This window comes from Corythoichthys intestinalis, chromosome 5 (genome assembly GCF_030265065.1).
Source record: "Corythoichthys intestinalis isolate RoL2023-P3 chromosome 5, ASM3026506v1, whole genome shotgun sequence".
Taxonomy (NCBI): Eukaryota; Metazoa; Chordata; class Actinopteri; order Syngnathiformes; family Syngnathidae; genus Corythoichthys; species Corythoichthys intestinalis.
In genome coordinates, this window is record NC_080399.1 from 40,618,852 (window position 1) to 40,642,876 (window position 24,025).

At 36.7% G+C, this 24,025-nt stretch overlaps 1 protein-coding gene across 3 annotated transcripts in view; it reads left to right on the forward strand.

Moving 5' to 3' along the window:
- Nucleotides 1-2,021: 2,021 nt before the first annotated feature.
- The window catches only part of tspan9a (tetraspanin 9a), a 332,421-nt gene continuing 310,417 nt past the window's right edge, over nt 2,022-24,025 (forward strand). For all 3 annotated transcript variants that reach the window (XM_057837779.1, XM_057837777.1, XM_057837780.1), the window contains exon 1: nt 2,022-2,237. The gene's annotated coding sequence lies outside the window, so the exon portion shown is untranslated. The remainder of the gene's footprint in view (nt 2,238-24,025) is intronic.

Sequence of the window (24,025 nt, forward strand, 5' to 3'; positions counted from 1 at the left end):
ATCTCAATTAAAGGAACTGAACAAGTATGTACATAGCTTTATGGTGCTACGCCTTCAGTAGGTGAATGTTTAGAAAAGGCCTTTACTAACTGAAAGACCATCTACCATTTGCCGTGTATGAGCTGTAATTAGTGCAGGTCTGCTTGGCAGCCATCCATGTTCATCCCATGCTGGCTATCAAGTCATTAGCCCATTACGCTCCTCCACGACACCCCCTCATCATGCATCTATACTACTCCCGCAGAGAGTTATGAGCAAATCACAATCAGATTATAGCTCCTGCTGTCAAAAATGTAGAGGTCACATTCAAATGCATCCCATGGTACTCAACTCAACGCTGAGAGAATGCATGATGCATCGCTCCTAGAATTGTCATTTCTGAGCCAAGAAGCTGCCAGGCTAAACACTGGTTGGGAGTATTATTAGGTTGAAGCTAAACTCAAAAGATGAAATCATGGTGGGGAAGGGGGGTTCTACAATAGATGAAAACCGCATAAGTTTGAAGGGAAATACATTATATTCAGTTGTTTCCATAGCTAATTTACAAGAAGATAAAGTCACAGGAATATCAATGTTGGAAGAATATGAATATTTTATTTCTGCTTTTTGTTATTATTTAGGACAGATGACAGGCATTTCGATCAGTATCCTTTTATTTTGCTGTGGACTTCAGCCATTGCTTGAACTCTTCATGTTCTCTATATGAAGCAGCAATAAATATAACATGCATGTTACATTTAACATGCATGTTATATTTATGGAATGATTAATTATTACCCCATAGCTCTTTTGTGACACATCATATAATACATGAACTCAAATTTACAATTGATTTAAAAGTTTAATGCAAGATGAACTGTTTTATTAATAAAAAAGGTTCGGGACGTTAGACTGCAGATTAAAATATCATATAAAAATACATGCATGGTTTTGCTAAATAATGCATTTAGTTCATGACGAAGGCTGTCACATAACAAATATGATGTTTCCATTAATTTTTTTTTTCTTGTTGAAAATGAAAATAAATGGATGTTCATTTTAATAGATATCATAAAACAAGACCCACATCTTTTAAATTAAATTAGTTTACCACCAACACTATTATTATGTTCCAGCCAGCACCATCCGTATTTAGTTAATTACAGTGCAATTGCATGGTGAATTTATTGCTGGCTGTAAATGTTATTGAATCTTATGAATAATGGGAGAAATAATGAAGGGGGGAGCAAAGCCAAACTGTTGGAATGGCTACTAAACCCAACCTTAATTAATTTCCTTTTTAATGGCATTTGTCCTATAGGGTAATTGGAAAAAATCTAGACAAACACAAAACTCAAATCCTTGGTGCAAATTTATGCAAAATGTGTGTTTAAATAGTTCTGGTACTTAATTGAAACATATTTTTTCCAAATATTTTTCTTTCTTTCTTTTTTTTTTTAACTAATAAATATAATCACATCCATAATTTCGACATGGAAACCCGATTTAGTTAAGTTACATTTTAAAATGACTGTAGAATTATTTATTTTTAGAATTATTTCTTAAATTAAAAAAAAAATGAAATCGTCAGGAATTAACCTTCAATTATTATTATTATTTTTTTAGCGTTAATAACAGGGCCTTCGTAAACAAACAACCATTTAGACTTACACCGAGCTGTCAAAATTACTAAACTAAATACTAAAGCCATTCATTTTACAAAGCTAAAGAAATTCATCCACTTTAGTGCTTGCCTTTACAAGTTGAATTATTAAAAAACACATATATATATAAATATATAAATATATTTAATTTATGCAAACGTTTGGAATACAGACTCACAATAAAGTATTTTTTACGTGCCATTTAAAGTACTATATATTCAAGTGTAGAGCATTTTTAGTGTCATTTCTAATTGAGTCTTTTTTCCCCCTGCTGCACTAAAATCCCCTCAGCACCCCGTTGCGCCTCTAGGAGTCAGTAAGAGCTACTTGTTGCTCCTCCACCTCATTTCTTGCTCGCCTAAACCAATCAAACACAGGCGCACAGAGACAGACACCCCAAACTTCCAGCTATTAACGGAGGGTCAATCGCGGCTACGTAGACTGACACTATCTGTTGACCACACAATCGGATTTAAGAAACACTCACTTAAAAATAAATAAATAAATAAAAAACATCGCCGGAAAAGTTTGTGGTGGAGCTGCGAGCTTGTGTCAGCTGACAGACAGGTTGCTGTGACTACAACTCTTTGCAAGGTAAATCAACTTGTTTTTACTGTCATCACACAGTTATTTCCCCACCCTTTGTCTATGTTTAGTGCCGATTTTCATGTCCGGAACACTCATACAAGTTGACGATCTACTTGCAAACGCGATAATAATAGTGGGCAATTACACGATCATGGATGATTTAATGTAGTTTTGGCATGATTATAGTTACATGCCTAAAAGCCTTACACCACATGTTGGCTCATAAGTGTGTTATGTCTATTGTAGAAATTCTTATTGTACTTATGTTCCATCATCCTGAGAGTTGTTTTAATATTTTTGCTCACCTCAGTATAAATAATATTAATAAAATATTGATAACAGCTTGAAGTAGAATGGAGAGCCGTTCTATAAAACTCAAAAATATTTTCTAATGGACCCTTGTGTTTGTGAACAAATTTCCCAAATTTAAACTAGAAATGTGATGGTAATGCAGCTAATCTTGAAGTCATTTAGTAATTTCTGATGTAAACCAATAGGAACACACAATTTTGATACATTTTTTTATACTTGTACAAATTCTGGATATTGTTGAAATGAATATTGAAATATAATAATTGTCAATGTTTATTTATTTTTTTTTTTTTAATAATTAAGAGCCAACGATTATTTAGCACTACTTTCAATTTGAAAAAAAAACAAAACAAAAACAAACAAACAAAAAACAACCCAAAAACGATTATTCTGCCAGCCAGCTAAAATCACATTGCCGCAAGGCTTGAAATTGGGATATTAACAAACACCGTGACCTCCCAATGTGTTCACTTTTCAAATCTGAAAGAAACACATCTCTAGTAGAAAGGAGAAAAAAAATCTATCCTGACATTTATACAGTTTAACTGTCAAATTATTATTTTATTGTTAGTTTAAAAAATCCTTTGTTTTTTGTTTCGATTAATCTTTTATGCATGTCCTGGAATAATTATATAAAATTGAATGATTAAAATGTACATTATTTCAACTGAAACCAAATAATCTATTTTTACTGAGTTGTCAACAAATATGTCTAATATGTTTTCCTTTCATAGACACTGCCTCAGCCATTTCATTTTCAACATGTGCGTATTTTTCCCTTTTTTAATTTCTTGACATATATTTTTTTCTAAATTTACATTATATGCAGTACCTTCAGCTATTTTATTAATGCTTCCAAGGCAAAACCAGCTTTGCAAAGCTATTTTCAAAATTTTACATACTATATAGATGGATATGAATATTCAAATTTCCCTGTCCATATTTAAGCAGCTGCTCATTACTCATGCAACTCGGATCTTACACTCTTTCACTCCACATTTCACCCCAGCTTTAACTCTACTATGGAGAGCAATTTAGGATTTTTGGAATATACTTATAGCGCTTCTTGTCCATTCACCTAGAAGAACATCTATGCTGTTGATGTCAGAGATTGGTTTGGCTCGCAATTTCTTAAGTAGTTTGTTGTATGATTTCTCTGCAAAAAGCAGTTCTGTAACGTGGAATGCACACTCTCTTAATGATTGTTGAGCCTACTTGTGTTTCTACCATACCTGTCAACCCGAGGCCGTTGGCAATCTCAGAAATAGTAACGTATTCCCTTACAAATTGGTGACTAATCTTACAACGTTGTATATAGCGTGCAATAGGAAACAAAAATAAAACTCAATTTTTAAAATAATATGAATTTATTGGTAATATTGTAACATAAAACCAGGTGCAATCAAAGAACAATCAATATCTTCTGCTACATCTTGATTACCAAAATTTAACAGTGACTTTTGTTATTATTGTATGTAGCACTTTTGGCAATTTCTATCATGTCATGATGCCAGCACTTCATGGCACTTCAGTTCGCAATTCAGTTTGACTTGAAGGTAGTTTGTTAGTGTGTCCAATTATAAATTAAAAAGGTCAATTGATAAAATTAACTTACCGATGCAATCTTTGAGTCAGGGAGCATTTCTTTTGCTAATTCTGAGAAGTGATCAGTAATAGTTGCAGGCAAATTGTGTTCGGCAACAAATTTGCAGAATTAAATCTCCGCTTTCGTCACTTTTCATTCTGCACACTTTATCTTTATGACCAGTGTTGTTAATCTTACTTTTAAAAAGTAATTAATTACAGTTACAAATTACTTCTCCCAAAAAGTAATTGAGTTAGTAACTCAGTTACCTGAATGTAAGAGTAACTACTTGGCAAAGTAACTGGTGCCACCTTTCATGTTTTTTTCCCCCCCCATTAAAAACAAAACAAAACAAAAAAAAGAAACGAAACAAAGTAACCTTTGCGATGTTTGGAAGTCATTTTATGTTGTGAATCAACTGTTAAAGTTGTTAAAATTGCTCCCGTTTTTGCATTACTTCCGTTCCGTCTACTTTCGACATGTGAAAGTTTTATAACTGTTTCATCATTTAAAGATAGATTCAAGTCAAGATTTTGCTGATTTAGGAGTATTTTAGATTAAAAGTTACTTAGGTTCGTTAGGAAGGTTCACTACAACAGCATTTCTGGGAAGTCTGCTTTCAAATGGCGCTGTTTACTAACGCCGCCGAGTCTGTCATTTCGCATGTAGTTCTATATGCAAGTGATATCTAGGCGTAGATTGTAGGCTACAGTGAGGAAATATTGACGCCACCTAGCCTAGCATCACGTTTGCTACGGCGTCACAACAAACACTCAACAAACGTAGTAACGCACATTGTCTCATTGCTGAAACGGTGACAAAATCAGAACGGAGAAAAAAAACGTAAAACACGAAAAACGTACAGATTTTGAACGTACGGCGTACACATTTAAAAATCAGTGCTCACTTGTACAAATTACGCCGAAACCGTACAACTTGACAGGTATGTTCTCTGCTTACATTGAAATGATTGATTTTACTTTTGGCAATTTGTGTTGTCAGCAATATCTTTGGTGAAAAGTAACCACAACTTTGTCTATTTCGCTAACTTGCTCGAAACACTGGTTCTGCGCGGTCAGTTGTCGTGTGCTAAATGTGAGATTCATTAGCACGTGACGTCCTTTTTTCTGTCATCCAGCGCAAACTCTTGTGGTGGTAGGTTAACTTGCTCTGGGAAGAGATAAGACTCGACTTTATTGCTGCCCCCTTTAGGATGACTAATCAAACCAATGATTTCCTCAGAGCAGTCTGAGTTTTTAAACTTAAACAGTATGACATTATTGATATCATGGCTAAATTTATTTTCCTGTTCAACTCTGAATCCATAACAACTACAAGTTTTGTTTGTTGAGCGTCTTTCCTGTGGGAAGCACTGGCTTATTCCCCATGCTGGTAAACAAAAGGAGCAATGTTGCTGTCATTCACTGTGTTGCGGCCCCTTCCTGAAAGTTCCTATTCTCTGAGAGCACCAACATCCGTACTGCTCACTCTGCAGGGCCTCACAATAGACGAGCTGTGCTGTTAGATCAACATTTACTCCATTCTTGTCCCCGCCCGAAGATTTAATCACATTCTTGTGGGCCAATCAGTATTAGCGAGTTGCTGTGTGAGATTGTACACTGACTCGTTGGTGCCAAGACTCAATATTTTGCATAAATGGACGGCGGGAGGAATTTTGAAATTCTTTTTGAAATTTTTGAATGTACTCTTCGTTAGCCAATTTTTGACAGGCTGCTTTTGTTTCCCACCAGAAAGTTATGCTAAACCTTTGTTTTGAACACCGACAAGACCAATGTGTTCTTAGTTCTTGGCCAAATGTTAAGTTATTCAAGAGCACGGTTATAAACGATCACCATTACTATTCTGGACTGCAAAATGTGCGAGCAAATACATTTGCAACAATTACTCTTGTACACATGTGAAATCACAAGACTCTGTTTTAACTACGCATCAGACATCTCGAGAAGTGGCAACAGCAGCTGTGTTGAAAGTGCGTGACTATATATGTATTGAGACTAGAGGTGTGCATCGGCACTGCCCTCACGATTCGATTCGATTACAATTCGGAGAGCCATGATTTGAGTCGATTCGATTCAGAGGGTCACGATTCGATTCGGTTCGCTCCGGCAATGCATTGCGATGCATTAAAGCCTGGGATGCATTAAAATTCTAAAGCAAAGCATATTTTTCGTGAATCATGAGGCAACACAAGCGGTCAGACATTAAACAACTTTTTATTGGCTCTTTTGTCACTCCTGGATGAAGTCAACTGAAAATACTTTATGTATATATATATATATATATAAACAGATCACAGCATTTAATTAGTGCTTTGAATGAGACCTGGGCTTACTCTTTTTTTTTTTACACACAGTAGCAGCCTTTCACACAGTGCAACATCTGAACTCCTGTGCAAAATCATTAATAAAAGTCACTGTATTTTAGTCACAACGACCCATCAATAAAAATATTCAAGTAAATATTAAAGAAAACGACAAAGAAAATATTGTAGTGCAGCAGCATCTTTATCACATTATCAATCCAGGGATCAGTTCAGTTGCAAACAAAAAATAACTAAATTGCAATGTAGAACAAAAGTAAAATGTAGGCCTAGCCCACTGTATATGTGCAATAGAGGTTAGATCGGGCCTAAAAAATCCAGCCCAACCCGACACGGCTCACTGGTATTGAAGCCCGACCCGGCCCGATCAATCAACTTGATTTGCAGGCCCAGCCCGAAAACCCCTTTTTTTAAAAAAAAAAAAAATTGTTGGAGTGACGTGAAAAAGAAAAAGAAAAAAAAAAACGCAACTTAATGTTTAAATAGTCTACATATTTTTATGATCATTATAAAAGCAATTATACAACGAAATAACGCTGGGAAAGTTTAATATATAAAAAAAAAAAAAAAAAAAAACGGTTTCGCAGACACACAGAGGAAAAGATTCAAAAGGATCACATTTCTGTTGCCTTTGTGTGCATAAATAAAAGTGTCCTTTGTAACGAATTCTCAGTTGGCAGTAAAAAAACGCAAATTTTCTTAATGTTTAAATAGTCTACATATTTTTATGATCATTATAAAAGCTTTTAAACAACGAAATAACGCCGGGAAAGTTTAATATTAAAAAAAAAAAAAAAAAAAAAAAAAACATGCGGTTTTGCAGACACACAGAGGAGAAGATTCAAAAGGATCACATTTGTGTTGCCTTTGTGTGCATAAATAAAAGTGTCTTTCGTAATGAATCGCAAGCGCCACAGCGGGGGGAGAAGAAGAAAAAGTGGGTGGCACCACGGCATTCATGTGCGTGCACAAGCAAATGCACAATACAGAGAGCCTGCTCTCGGTTTTATTCCATTTTTTTTTTTTTTATATATAATTTATTAGTCGGCGCGGCGGCTCGACCCGAACGTGAATGCTTAACATTTTGGGCCCAAGATCTAACCTCTAAGAGATAGGACATAACATAACAATGGCTGAAGCGGAGAAAGAGGGAGCGAGAAAGATTATTGATGCACCTAAGACATTGAAAGCAGACATCTGGATACATTTTGGCTTCTACGAGGTTGGTGGGAAACTTGACCAGAGTTATGCATGTGTAAAAAATGAAACATGAGAATAATAATACAAATGGGGAAACCAAATCCGTTGCATCACCGGAATTGCGCAGGGAAGATTTTTGAACGTACTTACAGTATATATTTTAAAATGCGCTGAATCGATTCGGCTTGTTGCCCGCATCGAATCGAATCGTCCGTGCCCCGCACCGGGATGCATCGCCGCATCGATTACTGTTGACACCACTAATGGAGACAAAAGTTTATTCATTTAACCTAAATAACAACAACAACAACAAATTCTGTGAACTTCTCACCAAACTATTGCGCCAGTGTATTAGACTATAATTTATTAAAAACGAAGAAAGACAATCCGTCATCAAGAAGTGCTTAAATGTGGGCTCATTTAATTTCATTTTCAATTTTTTGGTATTTAAAACAGGAAGAAGCAATTTTCAATTTATTTTCATCGTTTTATATATTTGAGGTGGCTCACTGAGAAGACAGAAAATTAGTTAACATAAAATGTAAACACTAGAAAATGAATTTACGTTCAGGAATCAAACAATGAAAGAAAACAAATTACCAATGTTGTTTTTGGCAACCCTTTTGAGATTTTAAAAGTCTTTTGGATGACAATACTTTGAGTCCTATTTTAGTCACCTCAAAATATGTTTCTCTTTGTCTAGTTTTTGTTCATGAAAACTCAAGACTAATTTTATCTAGTTTTAGTCAATGTTTGCTAAATAAAGGCTTTCAACTATTTCGAATGAATGTTGACAGATGAGCGCATATTGTACCGTGTATCTATAAGGACAATGCCAACTAATGCTAACGCAAATGCTATGCAACGAATTACAATTGGTGTGTGACGATCACTTAGCACAGACCTTTAAAGGCTAAAGAAACATTGCATATTCTTTCTGGCCAAGAAAACAAATCTTACCGTGTGTGCAAGCCTGCATGAAGACTGGAGACGAAACACTGGTGAGTCTGTAAGGTTGGGTGGCGCAGCACGTCACGAGTAGCACAACCAGACACTGCTACGATGCAGGCTATAACTACACAAAAATGTCACACATTGGAAACGTGACGGAAACTTGTTCTCTTCTCGTCAGATGAAAACTGTCATTCGTCTGGTTATGATTTAGTCTCCCAAAAAGGGTTTTTAGCTCGTTATCGTCTCGCCGTTGTCATGAAAAAACTGTTCGTTGATGAAATATTTTCAATGTTGTCATCGTTGACGAAAACAACACTGCTAATTACACATTTGATTTTTTTCCCACCAGTAGTTTGAAACATTTAGAGGTACCAATCACTGATAATTTTTTCAGCAAAATATAATTTAGTTAAAAAGTGTTCTGATGCAATAATTAAACAAACAAAAAAACATTCGGTCACTTTGGTTTATAAGAGTGGTTCTAACTTTGGACAACTCCAGCATAAACAATTTCTTGGATTCTGGTGTGATAACACTTTAGTTTGGCATTGTCATCTGAAAGAATACCCCTGAACATTATAATTACAGAAAATACACTTTTTTTTTTTGTTCTTGTAACAACACACAAGAAGAAAAATATTGTGAAAATTATCTATAAACACTATTATTACATGTGGTTGACAGGGCTCTGATTTTTGTAAATAGTTTTGTTATGGCTAATGGCAGCGGTATTGAAAGTGTTGAGTGAGTATACAATAGAAAGAGAAACATTTCAGTGCTCTCTTAAAGTTGTTAATGTCGTCGTAGCAGGATTTGTTTATTGGGGTAATAACAGCATTTGTCGGATATTGCATCGCTATAAACAGTCATTTCTTCAGACTGCCAACAAGCTAGAATATGTTGCCTACGACTTCACAGTGTGTGTTTCCAATGTGTTGCTTTGCTGTGATAATACTTTGTAGCCTGAAAATGCAGCATTGTCGTTGCCCTTCTTCCAAACCACAAATGACAAGCATCTGATCCACTGCGACCAACCAACATCACATCATCTAGAGGTGGCATGACCTTCCTGTGTGTAACTGCAGAACAGATGGCTACAAAGAGGTTCATGATCCATTAATCAGATATCAATATAGAGGCATGTAGAAACAGCGGTGGGCCCCCTATTTTGTTGGACATTGTCATATTTCATTTCAAGTAGGTGTTAAATTTTACCTCAGTTGTATGGCTTCAAAAGGAAAGCATGCATATTGCTACGTGCACTGCATATATACAGTACATAAGTAATAAATACAGCGCTGTGAAAAGTATTGTATTTCTTCTCAAATTCAAATTTATTTTGCTTTGCTCCCCCGGGTGTAAGAGGATGGAACAAATGTAAATATCAGAAAAGATAACCTGTGTAAATCTAAAATACAGTTTTCAATACAGGCCAAGACCTATTTTCCAAAGTTTTAATGATTTGATAGTATAGGCCAAGATTGTAAGTACCATCCATATAAGTCCATTAAGATAGCTCTAATTCTGCCACTGGTCACACTGCTTCGACTTGCTGCTCTATTTTTAAACCTCTATAGTTGAGGATAAAAAAAATAATAATAATAAAGCGTACTTCAAGTGTTCAACTGAAGAAATATATATGGTTCCCCGAGTAATATTTTATCATTTAAAATATATGGTGTTAAAATACTTGTCTGTATTTTTTTTTGTTTTTTTTAAAAAAACATGTCCTGTTCAGCTGTTTGACACGGATAATGGAAGTCTAAGTGTCCAGTTGGTCTGAACAGTTTTAATGTTTCACATTGAGCGTATGACGTACTCCCACTGTGATCATTCAACATACCTCGTTTATTATGACAAGGCACCAAACAGGAAGGGTATGGGGGAACAGAAGAAAGGAAAAGAAACAAGAAAAGAAAGAAAAACACAAACAACTACTAGAAATACATTGAACGTCTACAATAACTATGAATATGTTGGTGCTATCGTCAGCTAGATATATTTCCGGTTGCCACCATGTGGGGGGCATGTTGGCCAGGGAAAGAAGGGGAGGGGGAGGGGGAGTCTATAAGCTTAGTGATCGGGAGGGGTGGAGTGTACACAAATCAGCTCTATTATCTAGAAACCAGTAATCGTGTCAATCCGTGTGAGTGTAAGCCCGTCGGCAACCGACCCTACGCAGCCCCATCGCCAATCTGTTTGTATTCTTGTATTTTCCAAAATTATCATACTAGTTAATGTTCATGTGCACTGCCATTTTAGGAATGGATGTGACGTCAAGTCGTTGACTGGGTTTCTCTTGTACCCACCAGATGCTATTGAGTGAAACGCCAGATCCTTTTGTTATATTTTCCGCAGCCTTGTTTATTCCCTTATTATTGAGACGTCCATACATTTTGCACAGTGTTGTTTTTGGCAGCCATTTTAATTTTAGTGTTAGTCTTTTGGACGAAAATACTTCTACAAGTTTTAGTCTACTTTCAGTTGACGAAAACTCAAAACATTTTAGACTAGTATTGGTAGATGGATTCACAAAGTTTTAGTAAAAAAAAGGAATTCAACAATTTCGAATGAACATTGACAGTCAAGTAAACACTTATTTTCACAACATTTGCTTTATTTTGGTGAGATTTACACAATGAATGCAGTAAAATAATATTCCTGCTGGGCAGGGAGTTACAAGTCATATGTAACACATAATATGTTTGGAAATGAAAATATGCCAAGCCTTGAAAACTGTAAAATAACACAAAAGTAATAACCAACTCCTGGCCCACTCAGAGCAAGTCCAAATAGAATTGCGCTGTGTACTTCTTCCGGTGTGAAAAATAAAAAACAGCCTGCACGAAATGTGCAGGGTTGTTACTCAAAGTGCAAAACAATACAATACACAGACCAGTAATGGGCTAGCTAAATAATAAAAAAAAAAAAAAGAAGCTATATTGGACTCGAATATAGTCATCACCGTTATTCCTATTACAAGAACAGCTCATGTGCTAATGCTAAATTGAAAAGTTCACTAAAACACCTTTTTTCTTTTTCACCACTCTAACATAACTGACATAACAACTGAACTCTTATCATAATTCTTTGTCCTTAACAGTATTGTCTTGACTGGTTTTATAATTTTACGTGTGTATTTTTCTAAATTGTTTAGCGCACACACTAACTCAATTTAGGACTTATAGGAAACTCACCAGGATAGGTTTGGTTCGACAAACTTTCTTCTCCTTGGCTCAGTACGCACTGGACTCGTCTCCAACACCTTCTAGCTTAAAATAAAATGTGAATGACTAACTTTAAATTATCAAGGAGTGTTATTTTTCTTACACAACTTACTGGGAAGCTTCTGGAAGTTTTTTTAACGTCTAACATTGCCGCTCTTTCTCTTTCAAATGAGAATCAAGAGATGGCGCACATTTCACCGTGGTGCATAGCCTAACCTCGGTGCACCATTTACACCAAAAATGTAGAAAATAAATATTAACATGATAACGGACCATTTGCTGAACAGAACTATATTTCTTTCATATCTTAAAATGACTTGTAAAAACTTACCTTCCCATAAATATCAGCTTGTCCAACTTTGATGTGCCGCTCGAGATTCGTAGTAGGCTGCAGGTATTTTCTCCAACAAGTGTGTGGCCACAGCCACCACTCTTGTCTCCCACGGGGACAGTACATTGCCCGGAATACAGTTAAAATATGACCATGCATCCTCGCGCTTGCAGCTGCCATTATTGGTGATAAATCATCTGCACTGCCTCAGGGGAGGGTGGGGTGTGCGCAAGTCACGTTAATGACGGCTCGGAAGCAGGCTGACTGACTACAGCACAAAAAAAAACTACGTGCACAACTATCAAATGTCACGCATTGTGAGCTTATGACAGGTATGATGGCGCATTTTTATGTAGTTGTCGTCTCGTCAGATGTAAATGGGCAATCTTTTTGTCACGTTAGAGTAGTGTTTATTAACCTTTTTTGAGTCACGGCACGCTTGTACATTGGAAAAAAATCTTGCGGCACACCACAAACCAAAAATGTTACAATTTTTTTTTTCTGTACAATATATCTAATTATAAAATATTAATACAAAAAGTCGATATCCTTATTCTTCAACAGCTCTCAGTCTTTCTCAGTTTTTATTTATTTATTTATTTTTTATAGCAGTTAGGCTTGAAAACGCTCAGAATTATTAGACGGGGGGATTTGAGCAATGTCTTTAACCGCATCAGGGCAGAGCATCTCGCAGACAATGACTTTACAGGCAGGTAGTACTGTAGGACTTTTGGGATTTAGCAACAAGTTCACCAACAAGATAACTGGCTTTGATGGCTTTCTCATTTGCCTTTGTAGTTTTTCCTTAAAAAAGTTGCCTGTTCCTCTGTATTTTCACGAAGGCAAACGAAATAGTCCAGCGACTTGTTTTGAAGCGACGGGTGTTTCATTTGGAGATGATGTTTAAACTTGCTTGGCACCATGGCGCTGTTGGATAGCTGATCGTTTCGCGCTCAAGAACTGCTCTGATTTCTAGCCATTAGTCACCTTGCTGTCCTTAACAATGTGTTGGAATAAAACATGGATGAAATAGAAAGGACACTTTTGAGTATATCGACACATGACGTGTCTAACCAAATGATATGCAGTAGACGTGCTGGGGTCCACATTGTCGCAGATAGCAAGGTCGCTGATGGCTAGAAATCCGAGCATTTCTTGAACGCGACACGAGCAATACCTCGCTCATCTGCACACGACCAAGAACTTTCTACCTACTCCTTCCTTCCTTACTACTGCAACTCCGTCCGCCGATGTCGAAAAAACTAAATAATATATACAGTGCCTTGCAAAAGTATTCGGCCCCCTTGAATCTTGCAACCTTTCGCCACATTTCAGGCTTCAAACATAAAGATATGAAATTTAATTTTTTTGTCAAGAATCAACAACAAGTGGGACACAATCGTGAAGTGGAACAACATTTATTGGATAATTTAAACTTTTTTAACAAATAAAAAACTGAAAAGTGGGGCGTGCAATATTATTCGGCCCCTTTACCTTCAGTGCAACAAACTCACTCCAGAAGTCTCTGAATGATCCAATGTTGTCCTAAATGACCGATGATGATAAATAGAATCCACCTGTGTGTAATCAAGTCTCCGTATAAATGCACCTGCTCTGTGATAGTCTCAGGCTTCTGTTTAAAGTGCAGAGAGCATTATGAAAACCAAGGAACACACCAGGCAGGTCCGAGATACTGTTGTGGAGAAGTTTAAAGCCGGATTTGGATACAAAAAGATTTCCCAAGCTTTAAACATCTCAAGGAGCACTGTGCAAGCCATCATATTGAAATGGAAGGAGCATCAGTCCACTGCAAATCTACCAAGACCCGGCTGTCCTTCCAAACTTTCTTCTCAAACAAGGAGAAAACTGATCAGAGATGCAGCCAAGAGGCCCATGATCACTCTGGATGAACTGCAGAGATCTACAGCTGAGGTGGGAGAGTCTGTCCATAGGACAACAATCAGTCGTACACTGCACAAATCTGGCCTTTATGGAAGAGTGGCAAGAAGAAAGCCATTTCTCAAAGATATCCATAAAAAGTCTCGTTTAAAGTTTGCCACAAGCCACCTGGGAGACACACCAAACATGTGGAAGAAGGTGCTCTGGTCAGATGAAACCAAAATTGAACTTTTTGGCCACAATGCAAAACGATATGTTTGGCGTAAAAGCAACACAGCTCATCACCCTGAACACACCGTCCCCACTGTCAAACATGGTGGTGGCAGCATCATGGTTTGGGCCTGCTTTTCTTCAGCAGGGACAGGGAAGATGGTTAAAATTGACGGGAAGATGGATGCAGCCAAATACAGGAACATTCTGGAAGAAAACCTGTTGGTATCTGCACAAGACCTGAGACTGGGACGGAGATTTATCTTCCAACAGGACAATGATCCAAAACATAAAGCCAAATCTACAATGGAATGGTTCAAAAATAAACGTATCCAGGTGTTAGAATGGCCAAGTCAAAGTCCAGACCTGAATCCAAGCGAGAATCTGTGGAAAGAGCTGAAGACTGCTGTTCACAAACACTCTCCATCCAACCTCACTGAGCTCGAGCTGTTTTGCAAGGAAGAATGGGCAAGAATGTCAGTCTCTCGATGTGCAAAACTGATAGAAACATACCCCAAGCGACTTGCACCTGTAATTGGAGCAAAAGGTGGTGCTACAAAGTAGTAACGCAAGGGGGCCGAATAATATTGCACGCCCCACTTTTCAGTTTTTTATTTGTTAAAAAAGTTTAAATTATCCAATAAATGTTGTTCCACTTCACGATTGTGTCCCACTTGTTGTTGATTCTTGACAAAAAAATTAAATTTCATATCTTTATGTTTGAAGCCTGAAATGTGGCGAAAGGTTGCAAGATTCAAGGGGGCCGAATACTTTTGCAAGGCACTGTATATATATATATATATATAGGGCTGTCAAAATTATCACGTTAACGATAAATTTTTTAAATTAATCACGTTAAAATATTTGACGCAATTAACGCACATGCCCCGCTCAAACGATTAAAATGACAGCACAGTGCAATGTCCACTTGTTACTTGTGTTTTTTGGAGTTTTGTTGCCCTCTGCTGGTGCTTGGGTGCGACTGATTTTATGAGCTTCAGCACCCATGAGCATTGTTTAATTATTGACATCAACAATGGCGGGCTACTAGTTTATTTTTTGATTGAAATTTTTACAAATTTTATTAAAACGAAAACCTTAAGAGGAGTTTTGATACAAAAATTCTTTAACTTGTACTAACATTTATCTTTTAAGAACGACAAGTCTTTCTATCCATGGATCGCTTTAACAGAATCTTAATAACGTTAATGCCATCTTGTTGATGTATTGTTATAATAAACAAATACAGTACTTATGTACCGTATGTTGAATATATATCCATCTAGTGTCTTATCTTTCCATTCCAACAATAATTTACAGAAAAATATGGCATATTTTATAGATGGTTTGAATTGCGATTAATTACGATTAATTCATTTTTAACTTGTAATTAACTCGATTAAAAATTGTAATCATTTGACAGCCCTAATATATATATATATATATATATTTATATATGCGACATTGGATAATGTCTCACGGCACATCTGACGATCTCTCAAGGCACCGGTTGAAAAACACTGCATTAGAGTCAACTAAGACGCGTTTTTGGCTCGTCATTATGATGTCATCGTCATGAAAAAAAATGTTCATTAAAGAAAAGTTTTCATTGTCGTCGTCGTTGACGAAAACAACACTGATTTTGCATTACTCCATGATAGCTCAAAATTCTGTGAGAGCCGGGACTGTCGGTGGCAATTCTATGGACGGTGGATGTGTCACAGCTCCGCCTCCAGCTGAATAAGAAAGAGCAAATACAGCTGTGTACTTGAATATTTACCAGGAGGATAATTTTGTCAAATATCAGACTACTACACCACATACAAATATTATAAAACCAGATACGGTATTTATACAACTGTACAAAACTGCTCTTTCCGTGTTCAAATGTTTAACAACACCCAAATAGATTCTATTTGTTTGGTGTTTATGGAGTGTTAATAGTAGTAATTCAAGTGAACGTAGTTGCTTCACATACATGTGTAATTTTCTTTTTTGGGGGCTAGGGTGACTTTGAACCTCAACTGGGAGTTGCAATGAAAATCTTAAGAAGAAATGTTCTCACCCTGCTAAACTGCTGCTTGTTGCGAAGAGTGGAGTTTACAACTCCCACATCATGGTCAAATCTATGCTCACAAGTTAAAGCCAAAAGTCGTTCAAAAATGGGCACTTAACCAAACGATTTTTTTTTTCCTACTTTGGGGCTTTTTATAAATAAATAACAGATTCTATCTTTTATTGAAACAAACATTGGACACATTTGATCAATATTAAAAAAAAACATCAAAACAACAAAGTATGCAACTCTACCACTAACAAAACCATTCTATTCACAAGCATGAAAAATCTGTCATTGTTAATTACAGAAAATTATAGCTCCCTGAGCACCTGTTATGTGATTTGTGATATGCAGCATAACAATATATATTTCACGTCCAGCAGTTTTGCTGCAATAACAATGCTCGTGAAAGTCAGCATTTCCTGAGGAACTGACTAACAATGTGAATTGAATAAATAAATGAAATCAAATAGAGCCATTATTCTTGAGTGCACAATAAAGACTTTAGACACAGTCCTGGCCATATTATTCCTCTGACAAAAATAATATTTAAAAACAAAGAGTTGGTTGTTCCAGTACAGTTCTTGCCAGACAACTTCGAAGTTGAAATAAGTTTATTTAATGCTAAAAATTGATACATTGCACTAAAAAAAAAAAGTTTTTTAATTGTTTTATTTATTTATTGAAATATATACATATAAAGTATATATTATAATTTCCAAAATGGTAAATGTCGTTTTTGGTCATAGCAATTAAATTAAAATCTACACCTCAAATATATCTTTTTTTTTTCTTTCTTTTTTTGCAAAAGCTCTGGTAACGTTCTGTCTCTGTCCAAATAGTTATGGACGTAGTCCTTGGAGATTTTTGCTGTGGCTGAAGCAAAATGGTTACACTTGTGAAATCGTACTGTATATGACATCTTGGTTTGATGACATGGTGAATATATAAATCACCTCGCAAAGAATATTGTAAGTCTGAGTATGGAAAGTGATTCACATTGAAGTACTGTAAATCATTTGTTAGGAGCAGTATAATGGAAGAGTGGATCTTATTATCCTGCTGTAAGCCACTTTTGACAAAATGCCTTCAAACAGAATGCCCCCATACTAAACAGTATGGATATGATAATACAATTTGAATTGCTAACAAACAACGCATTAAATTCAGCATTTTAATTCAGCAGAGGGTTCCTTTGTGTGTCTGTTAAGAAATTGTGTCAATGGCGTGTTTGTAACTTGCTGGTTATGCAGTGACATTTAAGTGAAATAAGTATTGCTGCATATCTAACTGAACATGTTTAATTAATAACATATTTGTAATATAGTTCTTGTATTATTTTTAAAGCCGTAGCCAGTGAGTTTCAATCCTTACGTTGTTTTATCATTTTCAAGAGAATTAATGCAACCTGGAAGATAATGAATGGAGGGAACATTGTGTTTACATTAAATGACTTTACTAATTGATGCATTCGTGACACGATTGCATTTTTCCTTCTTTTGTCCAGAACCCTGTAGTTGGAGCGTGAAGAAAGTAAATGGTTTCAAAACATAACATGTTTATTGTTTTTGAAATCGGCGTTTCATTTTCAACTCTTCATACAATGCGATTTTGTTTTCAAGGGGCATGACCCAACTAAAAATAAATAATAATACACAAACTTACACTGATGACATTTGGAGGTTCCAGTGTTGAAGTTAGTAACGAACCTTACTGAATTCTTTTTTTTTTTTTTTTTTGCAGGACATTTTTACAGATACCATCTGCAGTCACATTGTATCATTGGTTATTTCTTCAGTCAGTAGTCCTCTGCAGTTTCATAGACTTCAGTTTTAAGTCAACATGAAATGAAATTGCCTTGGTTTTATTTTCTATTTTTTGGTATATTTTTTGATTTTTTTTGTTTTAATGAGAGTTCTGTCGGAGGTCAATCAAAATAGAGCATCCCATTTTTTATTATCATCCTACTGTTCAGAGACATTCTATAGTTTGTATGAAAATGGACATTTCTCCTTTAATGTGTTTCAACTCAGTATCTGAGTTAGTATCTGAGTCAAGTAGCAATTTAAGCCTGTGAATAACTCCAGCATATACAATTGCATTAAATAGGTTATTATCAATTACCCCCTGCGCTTTATGGATGGATGCTAAGTGTTTTATTCGGCAAAACTTTAAAGGCCACTGTTTTAAATGAACTCTGTAATCACTGGAACCCTTAAAGTCTGACTCTACTGACATTAAATTGTGAGATGCTAAATCAGGGGTCTCCAGACCAGTCATCAGGCGCCCCTGTGGGTCCTGGTTTTTGTTTCATCTGATCCAGGTAAAAAAAAAAAAGTTGAACCAATGAAGTTTCTGCACATGGCTGCAGTCAACTGATTACACTTCGAAAACAACAGTTTGGTGAAAAGCTGTGGTCCTGTTCGTTTGGATGAAATCCTGCAGTCTCTGCGGCCCTATGTAGAATAGTTTGGAGACCACTCCACTAAATAGTCTTGCTTGAGAGAATTACAAAACAACAATAACAAACTGAAACTGAAATATGTGGTGCCTTAGATGGTCCCGACAACTTACCAGTTTTGGTCATACAGCTCTGGAAAAAAATCAAGACACCACTCCAGATTTTCCTTAAATTAGGCATTCCATTCCACTGTCTGATGAATTCCATTCCCTTCCACAAGCCACAGTGTGCTGCACCTACTGTGCAATTTGGATCTGTGATTATCTTTGAATTCTTCAGCAAAATTGGAATCTTGCTGATTTGTCTTGGGGAAGAACACTATGAAGATGTTTTTTTTTTGTTGTTTTTTTTTTTGCTGCAGGACAACATACATACCGTACTGTGAAGGTGCGTCATGGCCAGCACAATCTCCAGACCTGAAAGCCTTTAAAAACATAATTGTTGTGATCCAGAGGATGATGGATGAGCACAAACTATCAAATATAACTAAGCTGCTTGAATTTGGGCCAACAACAGCACAAGGTCTGTTCCTTTTAACCGCAAATTAGAAATGCCAAAAGCTTGAGAATTTTTATTGAATGTTTATGATTTGTCTGTATTAAAATACACTAAATAACATAATTTTGGTAAGTTATAGTTATGTGACAACCAGTCTCAAGACCAAATGTTGAAGGTCTTTGTCTAATTTTGTACTAAACTCGCAAAAGCCTTGGTTTTGTCTTGGTCTTGGAGCTGCCAGCAGGTCAGATTTAGGATTTTCTGTCAACACTAATATGCTTTTAAAATGGCCACGATTTATGATTTTGGATTGTTGGAAGGTTTTCTTTTAGCTATTGCACATTTGACAGCGTGATTTTGACCCAAGTTAACTGTCAAATATAGTTAAAAAGAGTAAAAATAAAGATTAAATACATAATCTTCAACTTTGTTCAACCTCATCATTGTATTTGTGATCTTGGTGTTCTCTCAGTCATGGCTCCCAAAAGTCTGGTTGACATCGACTTTTGGTCTTAGGCTAATCGTGATCTCTGACTGTATGGTCTTGAGCAGAACAAGTTTGTATCAAAACATTTTTTAACTACCCTAATTAACCCAATTTCTATCAATGATAAACTAGAGAACCTGATGATTCAGCAGTGAAGCTAAATGCGCACCAACGGATGTTTCGAGGAATATGCGAGACCAAGACTTTCTCGAGGTTTGACCTCACCGAGACAAGACCAATACTTTTGGGAGTCGAGACTGAGATAAAACCAAGAATGGGACCGGGACAAGCTGAGACTAAGACGAAGACTTTTTTGGAGTTGAGACGGAAATGAGACAGGGACAAACTGAAACTGTAACTTTTTAAATCCCAAGACAAATGATACGTTTTAAATGGACACTTTTATTTGGATTAAAAGCCTGACTGGAATAAAAATCCTTCATGTACACAGCCCATTTGGAATTTTCTAACCCAGGGGTATGGAACCTATGTCTCGCGAGCCATACTGTATATGACTCTCTTGATGAGCGCATATGGCGCTCTGCCAACCCGTCATCTAAAATGTGGAACCCGCCGCCTCGCTTGACATGAACCAGCTGTGATGAACTGATGGCAAATTCGCACATTAATCTTGGACACTTCAAATGTGCGTTGCAATAATATGCTTCAAGTCGGGTCACGCAGAGATGGGCGAGATTGCCTCGTGCATTAAGTCACCACTCGGTCAGCGGCGGGGTCGGCCCCTCCCGACTGGAGGCCAAACGAACTAGAGTATATAAACAATACATAGGGTAAAATTAAGCCACTTCACTTTCATGACTTTTTGGACTGTCAAATTGTCGCCACTTCCAGGAGAGCGAGACTCAGGCAACGACCAGCCCGAAAGGCTCCGCCTGTCTCGGCCACCGTTACTGACATGTCCCGCTGGTCGTCCTCGATTATAGTTTCCTATTCCAGGAAATATACGCGGCGCCACATAAAGTTTCTAATTGTTATTTTCCTTGTGGTGAGTGCACAACTGCGCAACGATTGTAACAACCTAAGTAACGATGTTAGACTTTCTTTGTCATTTTCTCAAGATTTATTTCAAATTGCAACTCGGCGACGGCTTGTAAAAGCAGAGCGTGACCAGTGACCACCCTCTGCCTCCCGTGTAATGCATTTAAATGCGTTCACGAAAGAAACAGTGCTTACAAAACTGACTCGGACAAGCTGGCAAACGAGTATAGAATATAGAGTGTGTGTTTATATACATACATACACACACATAGACAAACACTGTATGACTCTTGTGGAATCACATTTTAAAATATGTTGGGTTTTGGCTCTCTCTGTCTAAAAGGTTCCCGACCCTTGTTCTAACCCGATCCAGCCCATTGCGATCAAGAATCTATTCCAAACGAGGTGGGTGGATACAGTGATTGATAAGCTGATCGCCGCGCATGAAATCACTTTATTCCAAAATTTTGGAACAAACCATCCTTACCTGTGATGTCAGTAGATGCACTTCTGTTATTCCCGATCGTTTGTAGAAGCAGAGTGAGCGGAACACTGGGTAGGTAGGTAGAAAATTATTCCGATTTAATGCATGAACATGCAAACCTTAATATTTTTGCACCTTAATATTTTAGTGTCCATGAAAACAGTGCACCTGATCATAATTTTAATCTGAATAGTAATCAGATTGAGGAAATTTTGTCCATGTAAATGTAGCCAATGTTGATTATGTTTAAAGTGCATTTGCGTTTTAATTTGTAATTTTTAATTTTGAAAGTATTTGACAGCTATAATAGTGTCCTCAACTCTTGTGCAAAGATTTCTCCAGTCATAACAGGTGAGGTGGGGGTACATTAAAACGTTTTTTTTTTTTTTTTTTTTTTCCAATTGCTTTTTATTTATCAACAAATAAATTAACCTGAGGAATAGCAGGTCAATGCTGGTTTCGACCAAAAATCCCGAGTTCAGTGAGTGCGAAACAAAACTAGGACTTTTGGAGGTTAGGACCATAGGCGGAGTTTGACTTCTGGGGGGGGGGGCACAACATGTTGATGATCCCAAAACGCATTGTCAGCAATAAAATTAACTTACAAAAATATTTATAATAATAAGATGACAATGAGCGTTTTTTGTTTCCCATCATTCTTGGGGGGGGCGGGGGGGGGAATTCTAAATCGGGCTGCTAAGGCAATACTTTTCGCCTTAGCAGATCGTCATCCTTTGAATAAGGTACGCTTGCCAATGTAGTTACCCCTGTCAAAAATTGTATCCCCTGGGCGGAGCCATATGGAGGTAGATTTGTGTCTTTATTACTCAATCAAAAAAAAAAAGTTGCTTCAATAAAAAAAAAAAAGTTGCTTCAATCAAAATATATTTCCAATAAAAGAAAAACTGTCTCTTCTATCAAAAAACTGTGAATGCAAAAATAAATTTGAAACTCAAAAATGAGCATGTGAAAGCTATTTTTCTTTGATTACATTTTTTTTTTTTTTTTTTTTTTGGATTGGAGTCAAGATTTTTTTTTTTTTTTTTTTTTTAATTGAAGAGACTTTTTTTGATTGAATTAATGTTGATTTGTGTTTGGCCCATATTTTGACGAGGACGTTTTTGTCTTTATTATTCAATCAAAAAATAAGTTGCTTAAAAATATATATATTTTCAAAAAGAAAAATCACTTCAATCAAAAAAAGAAAAATTTCAATCATAGAAAATGTTTTTGAATGCGAAGAAATATTTGAGATTGAAATTTTTTAATTTGAACACTTAATTTTTCATTGAAAATTTTTGATCCATTATAAAATATATTTTATGTTCATTTCATTCATTTTTTTTTTTTTTTTTGCAGTTTTACTGCTTTACAACTTTTTTATAAAGTCAATTTCATGCAATGACACCTTTCGGCCACCGGGGGAGGCCTGGCCCTCCCTTAAAATCCGCTTATGGTTACGACTGAAATGAGACCAAGACTTTCAAAATGCGATCTTGAGACCTAGACCAGTTTTAAGTGTTACAACACTATCCAGCAAAATGTAGATTACTGGAGCATTTCCTTCTATTGGAATAAATGGTCCAAAAAGAGGGAACCTCCTGAAAAGCTCAATCTACACAGAGTTAATCTCCTCATGATGCTCACGAAGGGAGCACAAGACTGCCTGCGTCTAATGTCATTCCAAGCATGAGGACAATTGGAACCCAGAAGTGTTGCGCCCCGTCCTACAGTTAAGTTTGAACCCTATGACCCTTGTCGAGAGAGCAAAGGAATTGGAATGGTGCTCAATTTGCAAGGTTGCTAAAATTATGTTTTTGTGTTGTACTGTAGTTGTTGATTAAGTGTTGCGGTCCCAAATCTTGGATGAGTCTTTTCTCTGCAATTTACAATCATGTTGTTGGAAGGGAAATTTCCAGTTTAAAAGAAAGCAGATATGGTAGCAAGAAAAGTGTTTCCCCATCCAGTATGTTGGAACTGCCTGCGAAATATAAGCCTAAAAATAAATGAAAAAAGGTTTCTTACTGTGGCACCTGACTTAACTATGTTTGGGGATCTTAAATACTTTATATTTCTTCAGAAAGAAGACGCAAGGGTTGAACCTGCTGCTAGTAAGTGGACAGAAGGGAGCCTCATTGGGAAGGCAGAGCTCGCTCTGCTTGAGCTCTGTGCCAATCCGCTCATCAAAAGCACCTTTGTGAGTTGAGGCTGCTGCTTCCTTGCCTGCCTCAAGTGAACTTTTGAAATGGGATCCTTAGGGCTTTACATTATTTCTTCGACCTCGTTTGCTTGCATTTGTTGTTTTAACATGGGCGATTTTTTTTTTTTCAACTTTTTCTTAAAGTTAGGAAAGAAGTCAAATGACTTCCAGGTGAACCTTCAAGGAGTGGTGTTATATTCCGACTTGAAATGTGTGGGAAAATAATGGACAACAACCAAGTATATGGCACTGGCAGAGCTTTTAACCAGAGATTTTTGTTGTCGAGTTATGTTTCACCAGCCCTTATAGACCCTACTCACATGACGTCACAACCACGCCCCCTCGCCATATTGTCCGTCAACTCGTCGTGTTGACGCATTACCGCTACGTAAATTCCTCCTATTATGGCGTGTTTTTCTGCTCGTTAACATTAATAATCAAAATGGTGAAGGTGTGTGTGGCGGTCGGTTGCAATAACAGAGAAGATGGACGGAGAGACTTGAAGTTCTAGCGTATTCCCAGAGAGGAGAGCGAGATGGACTGCTGC